Here is a 23,885-nt window from a genome sequence, read left to right on the forward strand (position 1 = left end):
AATACATATGTGGCTTTATATTGGTCCTTATGCACACTTACAGAAGAGTCCTTATGCATATGAAGCAAGGAAAGTCACATATATTCAACATTCTGTGTTGACGAAAAGCTGTCTATATTTAATTCTATTCGGAGAAAGGCGAACACAATCCCTGTTCTTAAATCCAGGCATTGTTTTTCAATACGCAATGTTGATGTTTATGGTACAGTCGCCATCAGATATATCGGAGCGGCCGTGGTGCTCGAAAATATCTGAACACGCACTCTAACGCCTTGACAATAGAGGTGTGTTTAGATATTAGTGAGCACCTTGGCCGCTCCGATATATCTGATGGCGAAGGTAGCACAATTTCAATATTTTAGAAATCTTAAATTCGTTATATGCTGCCTTAATAACTGCCTTCTGCCATATTGTTTTAAGTATTCCAAACGCGTGCATAATGCATCGTGACGGATGCGTTACAATGTTTATTCGTGTAATTGTTATTTAATTTCCCTTTCAAATGTACTTTGCTTATCATTTTGTCGTTAGATCACGTAATACGGTTTCAAAGTTGGCAGACGCTACTATAATGTGCCTACTTTGATTAATCACTGGAGGTATTGCGGTAGAGTCTACACAGCTGACGCAGTGCCGCAGTGGTGAAGCGTCCTTACAACTCAATTTCCATCGGCTTGAATTATTGTCATAATATATAACCTTAAGAAATAGGTACTTATAGAACCTTGAATCGTGACCCGTCTTGGCGAACAAATAAACCATATCCGTATCGATATTATCGATTTTCACGAGGCAACACCCCACCCATGGCTTGATGCGACATAAAAAAACAGCTGATATGTGGCTCTCCATAAGGAACCTTTTTCGGATGGAAAGTTTCTTATGTACATGTAGTATGTGATGAAAACCACATATTTTTGATGGAAGCGCATAAGTGGTATGAAAAACCAGTGACTTCATATTTTTTATATGGGATCTTGCCTCTTTTTATGTAGTTATTTGCCTATTACGAACTAACTGATTTTTTAAATCATTATCATGCCACAATTTCTCAAAGGACCTTTTTATTTCTCTGTATTATCTTAACCAGATCGTCGGTGCGCGTTCGGTCTAACGATACAATCAAACCAAAAGCCCCCCAAAGGCTATCAATCGAGGCCACCGTTTTCGATTCGGCGCCATCATTCTCTATCATTATACCTATAATGTTACCATGGACGAATAAAAATGAAGACTGACAGTGTGAAAAGTCGCGTTTGTTCAATCAGTGCCATCGAACGGGATTGCCGATTGAACGGAAGTTGAGTTGTTTTGACAATAGGCCTAATTATCGAATAAAATGGATGCAACTGAGACCTACTTCAAAATAACTCAACTATACACTAATACATGGCGCTAAGGAGCCTTTAACAGACAGCAGAGGTCTAAGCGCCGAATAAAATGGATAGTTGCTGCGTTAGTGACGCCATCTGGCCATTAGGTGAATATGAAATTTCCATCTTCACCACTTAGATGGTTGGCAGTCCTCGACTGTGCTACCAGAAACCAGAAAATTCCTACCTCGCACAGCTAAACTGTGGAATGAACTGTCGCCCGCGGTACGTTCGGACCGACACGACGTTGTCGACGTTCAAACCTTCAAGAAAAGAGCATACTCCCGTGGTCGCTCTTGCAAGCCCTTTTGGTGTTGCTGGTATCCATGGACGGTAATTGCTTACCATCACGCAATTCGTCTACTCGCTTGCCTCCTACGCGGTGTTGTATCGACGTTGTCGGTCTTCTATACGTCCATGATGTTACCTTTAATTGACTATCAGTATTCCATCAAAGTGTAGGTATTAACATAACATAATGTAGGTATGGTATAAAGCGTATGATACCAGAGAGCTAGTCATGCGTGGCTGACTGTACGTCTCACTGCACAGGACTCGATTAGCTATGTTATATTAAATCTATTTAAGTGTACACAGAGGAAATAATCGACTTTAAACTATCAGAGAACACACACACACACACACACACACATTTTTCACCACACCAGCTGGTAAATGCTCTCTTGATTGTTCAAAAACTGATGAGAAAGTTGCATTTTATCCACATGTGTGGCAAAGTAATCAAATGCAAATTTTGAGTTGTTTCCTTATGTTGGCTGGTAGAATTGACTTTTAAATGATGATTTTGAATGATAAATATTGAATAACATTAATTTTGAATTGATTTGGTTTGATTTTGTTAGATATTTTACAGTTAATATTTTCCTTGCGTTGCTGTGGTGAAAATTTTTGTGTTTTACCCCGGACTCGGTGGCAACATTTGTTTAATCCTCGGTATTCTCTCGGTACTCGCTACGCTGGTGGTTCAATTTTGGAATCTTTCGCTTGCTCAGGTATCAATATAAACACGAGAGCTTAAACAAGAACTTTGCCCCTTGTAAAACAAATAACTGAACAAAGAAATATTTAAATATATATTTAGCTACGATAAACACATAAATATGTGCCCTTACCAGGATTTGAACCCGGAACCTCGACTTCTATAAACGACGTATTGCAATGTGTGTTGCCTCTTCTTACTGTACAATACCTTGATAATAAATAGGTTCTTGGACAAATATTGGATGTCTGGAATGGAAAACGATAATAATACAAATTGAGGATATTTGATTTGGTTACCTACATATATTGCTTGAACGATGTACTGTATTTTTGATACTTACCCATGGAATGGGCAAATGAACACATATATTACCCCCGCGGCAAACGAATTTTAAGGAGGAAGGAATGTACCCCAAAGGTATCTTCTTCTATCCGTACTTTGGCACTCCAATCCAAATGGCTTCAATGATTGTAAAATTAATTGGAAACAATATGTACTAAAACGACATTACTATCATCCAAGTAAACAATCTAATCAAAAAGTAAAGAGCAGTTAACTTAAAACTATAAGTACTGATAGGGCAGTTAAAAATAAACACTGATTGGTTTTTAACGATGGCTACGGTAGACAGGATGGCGTCTTTTAATAGTTTAGTCTCATTACATATTTTCCTGTTTTTGCAATGTTTTATTATTATTGTAATACTTACTTACTTCCTGCTGTGGCGCGACGACCCGAAGTGGATCTTGGCCTCCGACACCAAAGACCGCCATGGCTGTCCAAAGCCGTTTCTGTACAGTCGACGGCGCCGATTTCGCTAAGGCCTTTTTGCACTGTCTCTTAAGCAGTACCGAGGACGTCCAGACGGTCTTCGGCCATTTGGTACTCCAGAACACATTCTCCTGACTGCCAGACGCCTATGTTAGGCAAACGATTGGGAAACTTCCAATAAAGAAGAATCACGTTACCATCATCAATCAGCCAGATGATTTTTAAAGATCTGTCCAATCTCAGAGAACCCCAGACATACTCGTTGGCGCAGAATAGATAAAAGTGGCGCTCTCTTGTGTCGGAGGCCAAGATCCTCTTGTTTGGTCGTAGCAGTGAAGTAACGGTGTCCGTCAAAGTCGTTCGAGCCAACTAGCGTTGCTCATAGACTCATAGGTATTCATCATCATCATCATATATTTAAGAGTTATACTCTTGTCGGTGGAGCGATTTCCATAAGTGTCGGTCCTCTGCCTTCTGCTTGACAGCCTGATACGACACGACGTTGAGTTTTTCCTTTACTTGATCTATAGGTATTATTTTTTCGTTAACCCAATCATCCGCTTCGTGCAACCGCGCCAGCTAGCAGACGTACTGAGTATCTAATATAGGTACTAGGCACAGATGTTGTTAGAGTTTCGATCTGTGTCAGTTCGAAACTTGTTACAATTCCATTACAAGCCGTGAATTTGTCATGAGTTCTAACGGTCCAGTGACACAAATCGTGTATACAACTTGTCAACAGAAAATCATAAATACACCGTAGGCGGAAACTAAATAAATTTAACAATATCCAAATTATTTAGACATGTACATATTAAAACTACAGGAAACATCCCAATTTTGTCGTTTAGCCAACCCTTTATACGGTAAGGATTATCCGTACTCCAGGAGCTGTCAAAGCTTTGTACAAGAGTAGCTTTGCTACCCTTCATGTTGATAAATACCTTTAAATAAATACTAGGTAGAAACAAAAATAGAAACGTAAAGCTAATTTTACGGTTTAACTTATGTATTTTTGGTCACTCGCGCGACATGTTTCGGAGAGTTTAGGTCTCCAATTTTAAGCACAAACAGTGCATGAGCAGCGGTCTCGTTAGACTCGATCGAAACATGTCGCCAAAAGCGACTAAAAATAATAGTGAGTAAGAACCGTACTGATAAATATTTTGAAATATGTCTCACGCTAGTTTAAGTGCGATTCGATGCCGATGGTTACAATAGTTCATATTAGAAAAATAAAAACGTTAATATTGAATAATCCTTTAGCATTGTTCACACTCGGAACTAAACCACGTGACACGGTCATTCGCCAAATTCACAAGGTGAGAACATGTATGAAAAATATTAAATAAAAATTTGAAATCTGCAATTATTTTGTAACGTTTTTCTAAAGGTATTCGAGTTAAACAACATAAAATTTTAATGCCTAAATATTAAACAATTTTATTAATATAATAACGAGAAAAAGAAAGTAAGGCAACTAAGTATAAATACTGAAACGCATTTTTATAAACTACTCGGACCACTTACAAAACAAATCAAAATAGTTATTTACGATACAAGTGCGGAAAAGAGGAAATTCGAAACGAGTAGCTCCCTGCGTGTTTTAAATCGACACGAGTTGCGAATTACCTATTCGCACGTGTATCGTACAAAGTTTTACAGTACATTTGGCCCTTTAAACTTTCCATATATGCACGAAAAGTACTCTTTTACGCACTAGTGCGAGAAAGTAGCACCATATGTACTGTAAAATAAGTTTTCATAACATAATTTTATTTGTTCCCTATTTAGAAACATTTAATGTAACGTCACAGATACTCGTCACACGAAATTCCCTGGATACTTTGAGATCACGAATCTAAAACATGAAATTTTTATCGTAAGATTCGATCTGATTCCCTTGGCACACGAAAAGCTCATCAGTATACGTCTGATCATTTGTAAAATGCCTGTTGTATGTACCTACATTTGTTCATTGATATACGTGTTATATTTCCAGTTTGTAATTTAATTGACATATGGATTTTATACTTTACATAGTAAAATTGTTATAATACAAAAGCGAGTAGAAGTTTTGTATGTAAAACTTTTCTTCGCTCTATTTGTATAACCATTTTTAGATATATGTTACGAATGTTACGATAATGTAATTAACAAACTTAATGTAATTTAAGTATGTCGTTTTATAATGAGACATTCATCATGACACGGAAAATTTCCTCTCTAAATTTTCTAAATTTCCTCACATAACTCATCTCTTAACGTCCTTCGAGAATCGAGAATGCAAGAATTTATGATTTAGGGAGGGCCAGTAGATTGCGCCTATGAGAGTCTCGGTGCACTGAATATTTCATCCCCGATGAGGGTGGGAGACAATGATACCCCTCTATCAATAAGCCCTGCCAACGTGGAGAAGAAAGAGCGTAAATCACATGAATTTCTTAACGAATAGCCCTTCTTTGTTAGCTGTAGGGAGAGATGGGCAAAATGTAATTACTAATTATTATTCGTCGAATAATAAATTTATCACGTCATAAATTATGTCTTTGGTATACTTAATCCGTTTTAGTAATCCGAATAAAACTTTTTTCACGGAGCACTTAGGGGATAACTTCGGTCTTGCAAATCGGTTAAATGCGTTTTTTTGTTTTAGGTTTCTTAACAAATTTATCTACTCTGGCAGGAATGTAGCAATTATTGTATAGGTAACTTGATAAGCGCCGTGGAAGACATCTTGGGTTGATATATGTAACTAGACGAAAGCAAGGTTCTTAATTTTATTCGAAATGTATTTGGATAAAATTCGTGTTAAATCATTCGTCACCCGAAAATGGAGACGTGTCATTTATCTGAGACTTAAGTAATTTTTGCAATGAATCTAAAAATGTAGCCGAATAAAAAAAATCAAATTACGCTTTTTTTTTAAATTATAAACTGATCGGCGATTGGCCCTAGTCACACCTGATGGAAAGTGAAGACAGGGCCTAAGATGGAGCTCACCGGTTCAGTAACAGCCTATTCACTCTTGTTTCGCTTATCTTTGGGTAGTTTTCTATCGCTTGCTGTGTGCGTTGCGGGCGAGTTGACCATTAAAATCCTACGCGTTCTCTCCGTCTCTATCGTTTTATAATTATAAGTTTACCATGGCGAGTGACTTGATCAGTATTGTTCTAGACTTGTAAAATTGTTGTGTGAATCCTATTTTATTTGCTTATGCCGATGTGTACTCGTATTGTGTGTTGTCGGTTGTCACCAACAAGGAACAAGCGCTGTGCAGCCTGCGAGCTAGGTATAGCACAATGCTGAGCTTGAGCCTTTTTGCTGGCACACTTAGTTAATTTATTGTTTGTACTTAATTGTTTATGTGTGTTCGTAAATAAAATACTTTCTCTCTTTTTGAAACTTGTATGTCTCTAAGCTCCTTGTATGTATACTTGTCACGGATAACGTAATACTTTGGTTTGCTCACCTCGATACTCGACTCACGCCTGAACGAATGAGAGGCTTGTTCCCCTCCGTAGATACAAAAGAAATCTGTCTGTGTATAAATATAGCTCGTCTAATTCCATTCGGTGAGTGAATGGGAATCGAATATTTTGCGCTGTCAGGAGCGTATGGATTTATTGATGTTTCCTTACATGCTTTGGCCTCAGAGGATCCATAATTAATGTGACCTCTAGAAACGTCAAGATTATTAGTAAGTAAGTAAGTAAATATTCTTTATTGCACCAAAATTATACATTTTACATACATGTAAAACTACAAAGAAATATTTAAAGAAAAAATAGAACCAGGTAACAACAGGCGGTCTTATCGCTAAAAAGCGATCTCTTCCAGACAACCTTAGTATACGGAGCTTGAACTATACTGGGCGTCAAAAGGGAAACTGGCGACCGGAAATATGTGCGTTAGTTGGAATTTTCGTGTTTCAAGATAGGGTTATGGTTTTCATGGGAAAATGCGATCATTTCCATATGCTGAGGCGGGTTCGATTTTCCTCAAACTTATGCACGGAATATCATTTGTTATTTACTAGTAACTTAACACATAAAAAATCACAATAAAATAAAAATACAAAATATACAACCCACACTAAATTAAAAACACATAACCAGATAAAGGAAAAAAGTAAAATAATAATAATACCTAATACATACATGTCACAAAAAAAACAGTAATTAAAACTCATATATTACGAATGTCAAACAGCTCATAAGAAGCCGCCTCTTTAGTCTCACCAAAGAGGATATAATAAGATGGAGCTGTACTGTCATAGTAGATTTTGTAACCACAGTAAATTCACTGCCATCTATCGACACACTTTAAAACTAAAAATGAAAATTTATAAAAATACGATAAAATGTATTTAAATATGGATAAATGATTTTTTTTATTTGCATTAATTATTTTTATAATTTTGACCCATGTTCTTTCACTGATATGCGTTAAAATTGTTAAATAACAAACGAAACCGTCAACGCCATCTATACGACAGTAGGCCAAAGCTAGTAGCGCCCTCTGATCGAGAATCAAATTTTCTGGATTTTCGAGGCACGTTTGTTCCTTAGACTATATTCATCTATTACGGAGTTATATCTATCTTTAGTCTTACGGCTCAGGCTGTTAAAGATTTTAATGCCGACTATCCCCAACGAGTTGGATGTTTTCGCAAGCCTGACAAAGACAGATTTAATGTCCCTATCAGTTTTCCTTTGTTCAGTGCGACGCATCACATATTCACTTTTGTGTTTATGCAATCACGTACTTCGCTACTTCAAGAATGAAGGGTACACGGAAATAACATGTCTAGTCACTTTTTCCGGAAAATGAGATTTTCATCTCAAAATGTAGAGCATTTAATGAACTTATTACTTATATGTTTTGTTATCACCGTATAATATATTTAACACAACTTTTTTTTACTTTAAAAATTCCTAGTCACGGAATTATCATACATTTTGACATTGTTCCAAACTTTAAAAACGCGATTACTCAAAATGTTACTAAAGTGACTAGACAGGTTCTTTCCGTGTGCCCTTCATATAAAGAGGACCCCGTTAGAATTTTCAATTCGCCAAAATACTCTTTAGTCGGAGTAAATGGCGGCACCACAGACAACATTCTACGGCCCTCTTCTGCAGCAAGAAGTAAAGAAGTTCTTAAGGCTACAAAAAGGAACGAAACGTCAACTTAAATTTGGGATTTACCCTAAGCCACTAGGGAGACATGAATCGTTTCAGCATAAGTAGGTACGTGTACCGAACTGCGTTAACATGTTTGTGATCCGCATACAAAATAAACCAGGAGAGCGAATTTCACGGTTAAAATCCAGATCAGAAGCTAGTCACGTCAATGCCGATATTTAGGTCGCTTGAATAATGTATTTGGCATATTATAATCTTTAACAAAAAATTATCTAAGACTTCACAACTTATTTGTAAGATATACCTGATATAGGAGGCAAACGAGCAGACGAATCGCCTGAAGGTTACCGTCGCCGTTGGACACCCGCAACACCAGAGGGGTTGTAACTACGATGCTGGCCTTTAAGGTGGTATTAGTTACGCTCTAGGTCGTATCTGTACGGAAATACCGCTGGCGACGGTTCATTCCACAGTAGCTTTTTTTACCAATTTATAGTTTTGAGATTTTTTTCCTGTAGGTACTTAATACTTATAATGTAAGACGATAAAAGATAAAACTTACATTTTGTACTGTTACTGTAGAAAATGTAACTTTTATCTGATCCATTTGATAATTTTAATGTGTTAATTAAATACTTATGGATCTAACAAAAAAGTAAAAAATATCAACATGGTTTTTGAAAAAATGGATTTTTCTTCGCTAGGGAGCCTAGGGACACGAAATCAAGTGTTCTAAAAGTTGATTCACCCTAAAACGAGTGACGGATTGAACGACAGCAATGCGGCAAAGTAAAGGTAGCATTCGGTTGTTAACTGCAGCTGCATTACTATTGTGTGTTGTATATAGTGCGGCGGCTGTATCTGTCAAATTCCTTGATAAAATACGGCGGCGATAGTCACTCATTTGTCATCTTAATTTATCAAGGGATTTAACAGTTCGGCTCATTTCCCGCTGTGGAAACGCTGCACCAGCAACACTGTAGCAGTTACGCTGATGCAGTCGTAACCCGAATGTACCCTAAACACTAGAGAAATCGCTAGTCATATTATAAACAAAGTGATACAATATCACCGGGGTGTATCTCTTAAGAGGAAAGGGGACGGCCGCTTCTCCATACAAACGTAGTCCTCATTTTCCTCTTTGGATATCGACATTATGGATAATATTTTTACATAATTTAATGTATATTAACCATAGATGCCCAGTGATGTTAGGGAACGAAAAACAGATTTCATACAATTTTTTAAATGCTCCTAACTCTTATAACAATTAAACATTCAAAAAAAATCAAACGTATGGGCATAGCTGTGGTTGATTATACAACAAATTGTGTCAAAATGTTTTCAATAATGTTAATATTCAGAGAGGATGATGAGGACTGGTCTACGTATATATAAAAAGGCGATTTCGCGCGGGACCTCCACTTTCGTCTCAAGAATGTATTCGTACTTTATCTTAGTTATGAAAAACAACTACTCCTACCTCCTAGCATAAAGTGTTATGTTTCCAATAACCGATGAAATGAAACTAATAAAGAACCTAAACAAACTTTCTCAGAGCTATTCACCTGACTTATGAGGCACGTCTCATCTCAACGGGGGTACATACGTGTATAAATACTAGTGGGGTCGGCCCCTCAGCTCTTGACTTATTGTGAGGGACCCTTAAGTGGGCGATGTTGTACAAAGCGGGGGTAGATTCAAATTTATCGGCAATGCGTGCGTATTTATGCGGTACTTAGGTGGGAGTGTTGGATGGCGGCTGCCACACAAATGCGACTGTCATTAGAGATTTTTAAAAATGTAGTTTAGCATATGAAACATGTAAGTATAATAATATCGTGAGTAAGTACTAATTTTTCCAGCCTCTCGTCTGCTGAAAAAGTAAATGCATGCTGGAATTCGGTAGGGGTTGCTGGAGGGTTGCTCTACCTACAGCAACGCGAACTTGATTTGGCTTGTACTTCCAAACTAAATAGGTACAATCGACTTCCATGATTTGTTTACACTTGCATCTTGTATTGTATTGTATTGTAGTTCGGGCGATTTTCCGCAACTCGACGACTGGCGCCTATTTTGCGTGACATGGGGGTGGGCTAGTCCTGCCAGCCCAGCTCCTCGAGGAAACCTATCAAACCTTTGATGTTGAGTAGGACCTCGGGGAGGTCTCTCGGGGATCCGAGATGTTTTGCCCTGTATGGGGCCACTCCGCTGCACTCCAGCACCACGTGAGAGGCTGTTTCTTCTGTCTCCATGCATCCTCTGCATAGGGGACTGTCTGTGACACCTGTTATAAAAAGATGTTTGTTAAATAGTCCATGACCTGTTATGACACTGGTTACCATGCTCAGTCGGGTCTTTCCTAATTGAAGGAGCACCCTTGTGAGCTTTCCGTTGATGCCAGGCATGGCTTGTTTGGCCTGTCTGCATCCAGTCTGGTTTAGCCAATGTTCTGTGTGTAGTTTCCCTGTACGTGCCAGCAGCATTGAACGTACCTTGCTAAACGGTATCGGGAGGATCGGTTCTGGGCCAATCGCTCCCGCACTCGATCCTTGCCTGGCAAGCTCGTCCGCAGCATCGTTACCCCGGGATCCGCTGTGTCCTTTGATCCATTGTAGGGTGATCTTATTGTTATGACATACCTCCATTAGTCGTTCGTGGCATTCGTGTATAAGTTTGGATGTGACTATATGGCTTTTTAGAGCCATCAAGACTGCTCTACTGTCGGAGAGTATGCGGATGGAGGATCCTACTACCTTCCTTGCAGTAATGGCAGCCGCCGCGTTTATGATGCCCATGCACTCAGCCTGGAATACCGAGTTATGGGCTCCTAGCGGAGTGGTGATTGACATGTTCAGGTCTTCTGAGAAGGTTCCAGAGCCCGATCCGCTGTCTGTTTTGGACCCATCAGTGAAGATTCTGAGCTCCCGAGGATTGAGTCCTTCGTAATTGTCGTCCTCGTATAACTGTATTTTGTACCTTTTGTCGAAGATAGCTTGTTTATGAATCCGATCCGTGCCCGAATTGAGCACTGGAAATTCGTCATATACCTTATCCAGGCAAGTTGTGTGAAGAGCTCCTATGATGTTGGACCATATGTTAAGGGCTCGCAGCCTTACCGCTGAGAGACTGGCCTCTTGTTGTATGTGTAGGTGCAGCGGTGGAAGGCTTAACATGACCTCCATGGCTGCAGTCGGTGTGGACCTCGTACAGCCAGTGGTGGCCGCGCATGCGAGCCTTTGGAGTCTTTGTAGCTTGTCTCGTACGTTGCCTAGGTTTGTTCTTGGCCACCAAACCAGAGCACCGTAACAGAGTAAGGGGCGGATTATGGTCTTATAGAGCCAGAGAGTAATTTTTGGGTTGAGTCCCCACCTCTTACCAATCATCCTTCTGCATTGCCAAAAGACAACTCCCGCCTTGTCTATACGTTTGTTGATGTGATTGTTCCAGTTGAGTTTACTGTCGAGAGTTAGCCCTAAGTACTTAACTTCATCGGTCAGCTGTAGCTCGGTTTGGAAAAGTGTTGGTCTGGTAAAGTTGCCAAGCGCTCTTTTATTGGTGAACATTACCATTTCTGTTTTGGTGGGGTTGACTGATAGGTCGAATTCTCTACACCAGCGTTCTACAATCCGAAGAGCAGCCTGGGTGAGATCGCAGACTGTACTGGCAAATTTACCTGATATTAATATTGCCAGATCATCAGCGTAGCCTATTGTGTAGAAGTGTTTCTCGTTCAGTTTGGTTATAAGGTTGTTGACTACTAGGTTCCACAGCAGAGGTGACAGGACTCCCCCTTGAGGGCATCCTCGCACCGCCGCCACGGCCTGCGGTTCACCTGCATACCTTATAGTTCTTTTGTTTAGCATGTTCATAATCCACTTTGTTAGTCCGGGTTCCGCGCCGTGGCTATCCAAGGCATTCCCTATGCTGGTAAAGTGGGTCTTGTCGAAAGCGCCCTCGATGTCAATGAAGGTGCCAAGGCACAGTTCTTTGGCATGGATGGCTCTCTCAATGCGGCTGACGACCATGTGTAGTGCCGATTCTGTGGATTTACCTGAGCTGTACGCGTGCTGGTTGTTGTGCATCGGTGTGTTCTTTAGCGTTCGATCCCTCAAATCCCTGTCGCACAGTTTTTCCAGTGTTTTCAGCAGGAATGATGTGAGACTGATGGGCCTGAAGGATTTAGCCGCCGTGTAGTCATTCTTACCTGGTTTTGGTATGAATATCACGTTCACATCCCTCCATCTCCTGGGCACGTACCCCCAGGCTAGGCATGCTGCCATGATGCTGGTCAGGGTTTGCTGGATGGGCTCTAGACCCCACTGTAGGAGAGCAGGGAAGATCCCATCCGGACCAGCCGCCTTGAAGGGATGGAAACTGTTTATAGCCCACCTGAGTTTCTCAGCGGTGACGACTCTGTGCGCCATTTGCCAGTTGTTGTCTGCTGTACTGTATACCTCATCCTGCTGATCTTCATCGGCGAGACTTACGCATCCTGGAAAGTGAGTTTCCAGGAGAAGGCGTTGGGTCTCTACAGGGGAAGATGTGTACGTGCCATCGGGTTTCCGGAGTGAGCCCAATTGCGATGTGGTCTTGTACGCTAATGTTTTCCTTACACGGTTGGCGTGGTCTAGTGTTTCGATGCTGCTGCAGAAGTTCCTCCATGATAAGGATCTCCAGTACCGCAGTCTTTTTTTGTAATTGGCCTTGGCTTCATAGTAGTTGTCCCAGTCTACCTCGGCCATTGTGTTCATGGCCCTGTTGAAGAGTCTCCTGGTTTTCCGTCGGAGTCTCTCCAGTTCTGGACCCCACCACTTGTGTCCCGTTCTCTCACTTGCATCTTACTCCTTGTAATAATGTACCTAAACATATCTTTGACGTCGACTGTACCATTTTTTTCAATAAGTTCAAGTTAAGTACCAATTGTGTACTAAATCCTCGGGTAATAAAAAATGCCAAAACGCAATGTGGAGTTGCCTGAGAGCATGACGTGATTTCTCTCGTATATTCAAATATTTGTGTGAGCCAGCGTCGCTTCGTGTGGATTGTCACGGCTCGTAATCATTCATTTTTCTGCAGACTATGGCGAGATAGGGGCTCGTTATTCTGTTCGCAAACTCTGTATTTGTTGGCGAAAATAATTATATAGACATATAGACATACAAGCTTGATGTATATAGGGGAGATTTCAATAGAAGAACCGAGCGTTGACGACTCCATTCATATACCAGCAGTATTTGACTGTGGTTTTTGACGTCATTATATTTCAAATTAAATCTTAGGAAAATGCCTAGATATCGGTGAACCTAACTTCTTTAATTTTTAATACTGTTTTATTGAAATAAACAAAAAGTGGAAATGGTGTTACGATTGCAATGACCAGATTAGCTGTGAAGGATGAACGGTCAGCTGGTGTAATGGAGTATGTTGGATCGGTAAAGCTCATCACAGACATTAATATACCGACAGATAAATCTTATAGTATAGCCAAGCACAAGCACTACACACGACAACGATACAAAAATATATATCGCTGTCTGTCTAGCACCTATAATGTGAGAGAGACGATATATACCAAAATATATCGTAATATACCGTCAAGATGCCTTGCTCCTTGCTATAAGATATCGTAAGATACCAAAATATATATTATAGCTTCGTGTGTGGACTCTGTCAAATAGTACGTAAGATATATCGTAAGAGACCTTTGCTATATCTTTTGGGATATTATCGCTCCGTCTGTGACGGGCTTAAACGGTCAGGTGGTGTAATGGATAGCAGGTTGGATCGGTAATCCAGAGTAGTGGGCTCTAATCCCACGTTGACCAGAGCTCGCAGTTTATGTATTCATCAGTATGCATGTAGGATGTAACAAAACTAGTGGGGATCTGGGATCTGGGGATGTATTTAAGGCCACATGCGGTATCGTGTTCTGATTAGGAAAAAAATGGAACAAAAAAATTACGAAATTTTTTAGGGTTCCGTACCCAAAGGGTAAAAACGGGACCCTATTACTAAGACTCCGCTGTCCGTCTGTCCGTCTGTCACCAGGCTGTATCTCATGAACCGTGATAGCTAGACAGTTGAAATTGTATTTCTGTTGCCGCTATATCAACAAATACTAAAAAGTACGGAACCCTCGGTGCGCGAGTCCGACTCGCACTTGGTCGGTTTTTTGGCCTTTGTATGGAGGGTTGGCCGACTTGGACGACCTACCCCAGTAACCCCATAGAAAAAAAAATGCGTAAAATTTTTTTTTTCTACTATTTCCTAATCAGAACACGATACCGAATATGGTCTTAAACGGATCCCCACTATTTTTGTTACACCTGTAGAACAATTTATAAACTGACTACTTACCTCTAAAGAGAATCGAACTCGCGGTCTGCGGACAATGGCCAACCACCAACTGAGTTACAAAATACGATGCAAGATGCTGACGGCCTACTGCGAACCACGTTCGACGTGTTGCCTCCCTGTAACATTTACGTAACAATTTACAAGTGCGACAGAGAGGCAACACGTCGAACGTGGTTCGCAGTAGGCCCTCAGCATCTTGCATGGCGCGTGCGATAAAGATCCTCGTGGCAAGCGTCCTTTCTTTACATAATAAGAAAAGCCACGCCAGCTAAGGAAATGAAACGTCAAGCTTCCCGCGTAACGCCCACCATACCAAACATTACATTGTAATTTAAATCAACGCAAAAGGGGAACAAGTTGGATTTGTTTTGTTTGAAGATAAAATGTTTATTTAGAGTTCCGATTCCATTTATTTACACATATTATTTTTGTTTATAGTACACTAGCGACCCGCGCTCCGGGTGCAATGTTGATTTATACATAAAAACCTTCCTCTTGAATCACTTATCACTCACTAATCATATTAAAAAAAACGCTTCGAAATCCGTTGCGTAGTTTTAACGATCTAAGCATAAATAAGAAAGGTTTATATGTATAATTTGTAATTTGGTTTTGTGTAAACTAGTTGAACTACCCGTGCGAAGCCGGGGCGGGTCGCTAGTAAATATTACATTACAATGTTTAAGAGGCCGTAGTCGATTTTGGAGCAAAAATTTTAAATTGATAGATTTAGTCGTTGAAATTATACACGTTTTGTTACGTAATATCTAAATAACAAGTATTGGTTTCTATTAGCACGTCTTCTCATCTTGCCTTTTAATAATGAGGTCGCAAGCGTGCGTCACCGGTAATATATAAAAAGAAGGGACAGTTTTTAAAAATTCATCAAAAATTTATGGTGGTGAATTATACAAATTGATGTATAAAAATAATTTCACCAAATGTTGTAGATTGTTTAGGTATCAAAATTACGTTGAAATTAAGTCGATTTTCATAGAAATTGTCACTTGTTTTGAAGTAATTTCTGGAGAAAATTGATTTCGTCTAACTTTCATTTACACTACTTTAAAGTCATAATAATAAAAATGTAGTCTGATAAACGTCAAGTACAGGATATGTGTAATACAAAATTACCATGTTTAGCCGTCCAAACTTTACGAAATTTACAAATAAGAGTGACAAAATCAGTGCTTTACGCGCGTTTACCTAAACGTCCATCAGAAAAGCAAACATTACTAATTTAGTGAGTCTGTTTTCAACAAATTGATCTGATAAAAGGTAAGATAAGAAGATGCGCTAATAGAAACCAGTACTTGTAATTTCAATTAGGTAACAAAAGGTGTACAATTTCACCGACTAAATCTATCAATTTTACATTTTTGCGACTAAAATCGACACCGGCCTCTTAATAACCCTCTCATATCTCGACCGAGCCTCCTCCTTTGATCTTTTCATCAATAACGTATTCCCTTTGTAACCACGAATGGCATATAAAATGCAACAGTTCACCCACGCAGTGTCGCTGTCTTTATACCTTACACTCTCCCGGATTAATCCGTCTTTATTGTTAGTACAGTAACGGTGACATTGTAGGGTAAAACCCGGATAGATGCCATACTTCTTTAAAAAAAACAACTTTTAATCTTACGTGAATAATTTTAATTGTAGCTAGTTTAATCTTTTGTCTTACTCTGAGACTTGTCTCTTCTGTTCAAATAACTACAGTTTATGCAGAATTTCCGTTTTTCCAGTAGTTGTTTTTGAGGAGAGATGTCTCGTGAAATTGGTAACACGGATTGTTGCGCTATGGAATAAAATGTGCCATTCTCAACCAAAAGGGTACTTATTGTCGGTTGTCAATAAGGCGCTATTTCCATGTAGCTTCAATTTGAAATCAACCTTACCGACAACCGACAATGTGGTACCTTTTGGTTGAAAACGTCACAAATAAGTAAAATTAAAAATATAAATATGAATAATTAGTAGCCTCTAGAAGAGTTTTTTAATTTTACTGGAGTCTATCCGGGTCTTACCTTATATTAACAGGTCCCATTAATGCCACGTCACAGTGATATCGGTAAGGATAAATTCAAGAGGCACCGAATCAGATTAACATAAAATAAAAGCACGGTTTTTGAGTTACTTAGTCAAATTAATTAAAAAAAAAATTTTTTTTTACTTTGTGTCAGTATTTGCTTGAAAAGCTCTTGTAGATAGTTTTTATTTATTCACGGCGTGGGAGTTAGATTCCATAAAACACGTTCGATACGATCATAAAATCTAACAAATCAGTCAGTTTATCTTGAGACAAATTTATATTTAAAAAAAAACAGTGCTTTGTGGGGGTTTTAAAACCTGCTAGACCAGAGGCGTACAGAGCTGCAACATGTATGAGGGAAATTTATTTTGTGTGCTGAAATGCACCGCCGTTTTAGCACTTACAGCCACCTGTAAATGCTAAACTAAAACATGTGCTCACGAATAATTCTTTACAACCTGTGTCATTTCCACAAGGGCACTGGAACACAAAAATAGTATTCAAATCTTAACTCGTTAATAAAAAAGTGACTCGGAAGCTGTGGGCAACGTAAGGGAACTCTTTAACTAACTTTCAAAAGTAAATTGAGTGTGCTCAAACATCTCGTACTTAACCGCGGGCCCCGGAATATCTTTCCCGTACTTTGAGATTCATGAAAAATTCAGAGCAACCGCTGAATGCCGTTTAACACTTCAGTGAAGGGAGCAAAAGGCAAAATTGAAATTCCACCCAGAGTGACTTGCAAGATGCAGCTGCGAGCATAACTAAGATGGCAGATGATGAGTTTAATAAAGTTGCAGGCTTGCGACTAAAAATCGCGGATGCTGCAACGACAATAGTATTTCGTAGTTGCAGGCGTGCGATTGATAATCGCGACGAAGACTGGAAGCAAATGTTGCGACAAGAATCGTCTTTCATAGTTTGCGTTGTGTCCCATATGACTGCTCGGGAAAAGCCCTCAAAGGTGAATTTTTCGATAGACTTTTCTTGTTGTAAGTGCTCTCAGTCGCTATGTAGTCTCCCGATCATTCCTTCGTCAATGTTTAGGGCCGTCCCGTTCTGTTGGAAGTAGCTGTGATTTGAAGCAAAAATGAAGTAAAAAACGGTACAATAGGCTGCTAGAGTAGATACCACACTACACAAAAGAACAGCTAGTACAAAACGGTTCCAAAGAGCGCAAAACAGAAAAGGCTACCAAAAATTAAAAGCGGTCTAATACTTAGATAGGATTGAAAAGGTCAAAAAGATTAATAGCAAACAAATAGGAGCTATGTCCTCAAGAGGAATATCCACTTAAACGAGTGATCGATTGGCAATTGTATTAAAGGTATTTCACGAGGGATTTGGGCAATTATTTGTTATTGATAGTCATACTTTCATTGGCTTAGTGGTCTTATGTACCTATTTCACGACTATTACTTATTTCTTTTATTATATTTATTAGTGTATAAAAACGTTCATTAATTTGTAAAATTAGAAATAATAGCTAATGTTCAGGATGAATATCATAAGCGCTAATGTCTGATTGCGCGCAAAAGATAATCAGTATGGCTACCACCAGTTTGGCAGTTTTGGCACTGACATACACGCTAGCGCGGACGTAATTTACTTTTCATTTCTCATGCTCTGAAAGTGGGTTGTTGTTGTTCTATGTATAAAATGATTAATCTACGTTTCTGCTTTAGAGCACTGTATTTTCTAAGTACGCTATTTCTTTTTTTTTTACAATAAGTAATTAAAAAAATGGTTTTAAATGGATTTGTTGTACAATTTCCGTTCTGATAATAATGATTACCTCCTCGTGCCATAAATAACGATATTTTTACCTAAATTGTTAATTGAAAGTACCCTTCAAGGAATTATACTATTTATCTGAAGTTGATACTTAGCCGTGCTTTTACAAATGCACATGTCTTTTACTTTCCTCGTATTCGAAATGAAAAGTAGAGTGTTTAACTCGGGTGAAAGGCACAATTTCATCCCTTGTTTAACAATTAAATTACTTAGAGTAAATTACTTATGGCGTAGGTATATGTCAGTGTTGACACTGTCAGTACTTCATGTACTTCATCAGGTTCTTCACTTGCGAATTTAAACTTGCGATTTTGTACATCTACACACAAGAGCAACGGAAACATGTCACTTTGTGTTGAAATTTCACAGAAAGTGGTTATTTTACGTTACACGGCACCACTTTTCTGTTACTTTTCTTTGCTCTTGTGTAAAGTCGACTAAAAGTCGTCCGTCAGAGATGATACCAGCGTCGTTTAGCAAGTTAATTTATGCAAAGCCGGGAGGCGCTAAGTGCCGCTCGGATGGGTAACAACATTCGGATGAACCTTGTTAGGCATACCCTTCTAATACATAATACCTTAAGCCATCTTATTTTTAAAGAAGAACTTTTGAAGTTGAATTGTGATTGTAAAGCTTGCGAGATTACCGCGCTAATCTTTTTAAATTAGACGCTTGTTTTTTCTTTCTTTGTAAATGGCCTGGAACGATGTGGGTAACGTATTTCGTTGTATTCCTCTGAAGATGGAGTCCGCGTGTGGAACAAATTGGAACGTTTATGGGATAGATTTAGTAGATTTATCCGGAATACGGATCGAGATGAGATTGTTTGTTGGGAATTTGTAAGCTGTCTGAAACTGTGTATGTAAAATAAAAGGGCTTCTGCAAATAAGACGTGGGAAACGAACCAGTTTTGGCACTTATTGAGTATTTCCTTTATAAAATTTGCTGCCAGAAACCTGTATTTAATTATTTTTAGGGTTCCGTACCCAAAGGGTAAAAACGGGACCCTATTACTAAGACTCCGCTGTCCGTCTGTCTGTCTGTCACCAGGCTGTATCTCATGAACCGTGATAGCTAGACAGTTGAAATTTTCACAGATGATGTATTTCTGTTGCCGCTATAACAACAAATACCAAAAAGTACGGAACCCTCGGTTCGCGAGTCCGACTCGCACTTGGCCGGTTTTTTTCCATGCCAACACTGTTACTAAATTTTTTGTTGTTATTTAAATTTTTTTCAATTAAGTAATAGTAAAAAAATTTCTTAGTCCTCTTCAAATACAAAGACACAGATAAATGCATAAAAATACTTAGGTAAGGTTAAACCCTTCGAAGCATATAATAAATGACAAGTCAAAATCACAGGGAACATAGCAACACAGCACCATCCGTTGTGAAGATACTTCGAAGGTGTTTTGGGCGTCCTAAAGCTGATATGATGAAACTATTTTGCTACTTTCATAATTGCCACGAACCTAAATATTTATACCCTTTAATAAAAACAAACTTCATCAATTTTGTATCAAGCAGAAACGTCTGCGAACGATGCTATTAAGCTTAGAAATAAATTAAAAGTAGAAAAATTCACCTTCTTGGGTGGGACAGTGAATATATGAAACGTTCGCGTAAAGAATTAAATGACGTGTATACCGAGTCTCTCTAAAAAAATACGACACGTACAGTCGTACATCTGTTCACGAATCCAGGGCAAAGTCACCAAGCTTTCTGTCGCATCATGTCACCAACAGCCTGATTCAAGCTTTAAGATGCGTCAAAAATTTGCTAAAGATACGACATGGATCGGATATGTCAATGTTAAAAGTTGACGTTTTTGTTTAAAGAACATTGTTTGGCACCATAGACATAGTATATACAAGTAGTTATAGACGCGCCACCGAGCGACCGGGGGTAAGAGAAAGAATATTCATGTAAAATTTTGGCAGCATAGGATTTTTTCTTTTTCACTCTTATAAATTTCAGTATTCCGCCATCGCCTCCTATGATGCCACCCGGTCGGTGATAAGGACAAAGCATGGCACTATTTTCCCTTTCCTCTTATAGGAATCGCAATAAGACTATCTTTCTCTATCAAAGAGTGTCAGGCCCTTGTTTGGCACTGACATATCCGACCCATATCGTATCTTTAGCAAAACTTTGACGTATCTTAAACTTGGAATCAGGCCGCAAGTCTCGTTCGATAGAAAAGTAACATTGACTCACAAATCCTATTATCTTCTCTGTAAATCAACAGCTGAAAGCCCTTTCAACGGAACACTACTTAACTGATTTTACCATCCCCATCTTTCTTCAATAAAACCATGCGTCTTGGTTTCTTGCGTCATGTGGCATACCCTTTTACGACTAGCATTCGTTTTGTAATGTTAACTTTGTTTCTACAATTGAGAGTGTATATTTGCGTGACATGTGTAATGTGAGGGTTTGTCGTATATTTCGTTGTATTACTTCATTATGTAACGGAACGTCTTGTGTGGAATTTGAATGTTGTTGGCGCTGTCGGTATGGTAGGTTACATTTGAAAATTGTTTTTGGGGAGATTTAACAAGACTCGCTGCGACAACACGTTTTGGACAGAAAATACATTGGTACATTTATCGTAATTTAACGGAAAATCTATGAAATGAGAACTAAAGTAGTCTCAAGTTTATTGTTTTAGTATCAAAGCGAATAAGAGAAGCGATGTATATCAGAACGTGATAGACGCGAAATTAAATTGATGCTTCATATTCTGAGCAAATTCAGTACACGCTTTTTTTGAAAAATGCGAACGTAACTCTGTCTGTCTTACTTACTTACTTGTTACCTTAAACTGCTGAACTGATTTAGATGAAATTTGGTATGGAGATAGTTTGAGGCCCGCGGAACGATATAGGATAGTTTTTATCAATCATCATCATCTAACGCAGTCGAAGTCGCGGGAAAAAGCTAGTATTACATAAGAATAACCTTCTCAATGTTATTTCGTCTCTTAGATAAAACACAATATTACGATTGTAGACGTCTCGTAATCAACATTTTCTAGCTTTTGTCTGACAACCTTGAGAACGTAATCATAAAACTAAGCTAACTAGGTCTACTTATTGTCTAGATAGACTAAATAAGTTACAGGAGAGGTAGTTAAGTTGTGGTGTCATTTCTTTTAAGTTGAGTGGGAATGTTGCTGGCAGATTCGATAATTATCTGGATTTTTGCTGTCGGATATTTTTAGCAACACAGACTCGTTGACATCTTACAGAGCCACGAGTTTTAAAACAATACAATTACCTAGTCTACCTATGAAACCTAAAATGGTCTAGCAAATGGTGGTAAGCAAGGTATTCACATATCTATTGTTCTTATCTGTATTTTCATTACATAAAAATAAATGGTTAATCAAATCAATTGTTTAACATGCATATACGTCTGCGAGCGATACTCCAAATTTTATATTAAAGGAAAAAATGGAAGAAGTCAAATCCTGCCGGAAGTGTAACTTTTTCCATTTTTTCCGTTAATATAAAATTTGGTTAATCAAATGTCTTTTACTCTTCATGAACTCTGCTTCAGACTAACTAACGCAGAACTAGCTTTAGACACTAATCTATATAAGTCACAAGATTAACTTTCCGCAAAAGAAGTGGCAACTTTTGTTTTTCTGTAAGTGTATGACCCAATTATATAAATCACGTAAATACGTCAGAAGGTTTTAGGAGTTTGGTACACGGAGAGCTATAACCTAGATTATTGTACAGAACGTTTTTATCTCCTGACACTAATAGCCGTGTGATTATTTGCATACATACTTATAATTTTCGAATGGCGTTTACTATCTACGATTCTCATCTTGGCTGGACCCCCTGGTCGCAGCAAAACCGGACGCTAAGTGTAAGGCCTGAGTGGACGCTCGATTTGGGCGTGCAGCGGGGCGGGACGTGCGGCGTGCATGTTAAACAAAGGCAAACGTATAGGAGCGGCCTTAGTGCACGCTGCTCACATCACTTGTGAGCCCGACGCCACGCTGCACGCCTCGCCGAGCGAGCGTCCACTTAGGCCTTACACTAAACGCCAGGCCACGAGCGTGCACGCTCGACGCTACCCGTTCATTAAAACAAATGTATGGCGGTCAGCGTCGAGCGTGCATGCGTTCCGTGGCCTTCGTTTGGCATTACCCCTTTAAACACTTGTCATACTTTTCCATTACTCGCCGTTCCCTAGTAATCGCAGGCGCTGCCGCGGGGCGAGAGTAGTTCCCTCGGGGTCATTATTCATTCGCGGCCAGACCGAGATCGCTCAAGGGTAGATGCGTAGATAAAGTACAGTGCGGTGGAAAAGTGGAGAAAGCATTTCAAGATATTCTACCATATTGCACAAACGCGAAATTTGTGTAAAGTTAAAATGAGCGGTTGTCCCTTTCTAACAAAGTATTTAATACCTTTACTAACTATTAAAAATGGTGCGGAAATGGTGCTTATAACATTTTAGTCAGACGTCATACCAAAGCCTTCCGTGTCTCTCGGTATACATATTTGACCCAAAAGATACTTACCTATTAAATTTTCATGAAAGACGTAACCTGCAATTTATTATTTGTTTTAGACTTAGTTAAAATAGACTTGACTAAGTATTTTTATGTCGTAGAGTAAGAAATAATCAAAGTTACAAGGACAGCCTTGTACGTAATTTCGTACGCGACCCAATTATTAAACTTTTTTCCTGTTACAGGTACTACTCGTAAACAACTGAAAATATCCAGAACCGCAGAGGTGAGCTGAATTCAAGTAAAATCGAAATATTGTTTAAGATGAATAAATCGGCCAAGTGCGAGTCGGACTCGCGCACGAAGGGTTCCATACCATTACGCAAAAAACGGCAAAAAAATCACGTTTGTTGTATCGGAGCCCCAATTAAATATTATTTTTATTCTGTTTTCAGTGTTTGTTGTTATAGCGGCAGCAGAAATACATCATCTGTGAAAATTTCAACTGTCTAGCTATCACGGTTCATGACATACAGCCTGGTGACAGACGGACGGACAGCGAAGTCTTAGTAATATGTCCCGTTTTTAACCTTTGGGTACGGAACCCTAAAAATAACGTTTACAATATCCAAAAATGTCAAAAGCCATTGTCAAATACAAAAATGTCATACACACGCCAATATCATTCTTGCATCTTGTAGCTTACTGTGACAGTACGCTATAATATTTTTATTAGTAAGTTTGGCTCCCAACCCTAATAATTATTAATTACTAATAAATCTCAAAATGATGTAGCTAACCTTCTGGTCTGGTCTTCTGGAGCTTCGTGGTTTCTTCTGAAAGCACGAAGCTCTTTATGCATGTAACTTAAATTAATATGAAGAAATTGGAAGCGGAAACAAGATTAGAGATGGGTCGAATATTCG

General features: G+C 39.0%; 1 protein-coding gene across 3 annotated transcripts in view; it reads left to right on the plus strand.

Moving 5' to 3' along the window:
* Positions 1-23,885, plus strand: part of LOC134747108 (uncharacterized) — a 255,287-nt gene that overhangs the window by 106,828 nt on the left and 124,574 nt on the right. Inside the window, exon 1 of one of the 3 annotated variants that reach the window (XM_063681686.1) lies at positions 23,206-23,245. The exons of the other annotated variants lie outside the window; for them this stretch is intronic. The gene's annotated coding sequence lies outside the window, so the exon portion shown is untranslated. Of the gene's footprint in view, positions 1-23,205; positions 23,246-23,885 lie in introns of those variants that run through there. 3 annotated transcript variants of the gene reach the window in all.

This window comes from Cydia strobilella, chromosome 14 (genome assembly GCF_947568885.1).
Source record: "Cydia strobilella chromosome 14, ilCydStro3.1, whole genome shotgun sequence".
In the NCBI taxonomy this organism is placed as follows: Eukaryota; Metazoa; Arthropoda; class Insecta; order Lepidoptera; family Tortricidae; genus Cydia; species Cydia strobilella.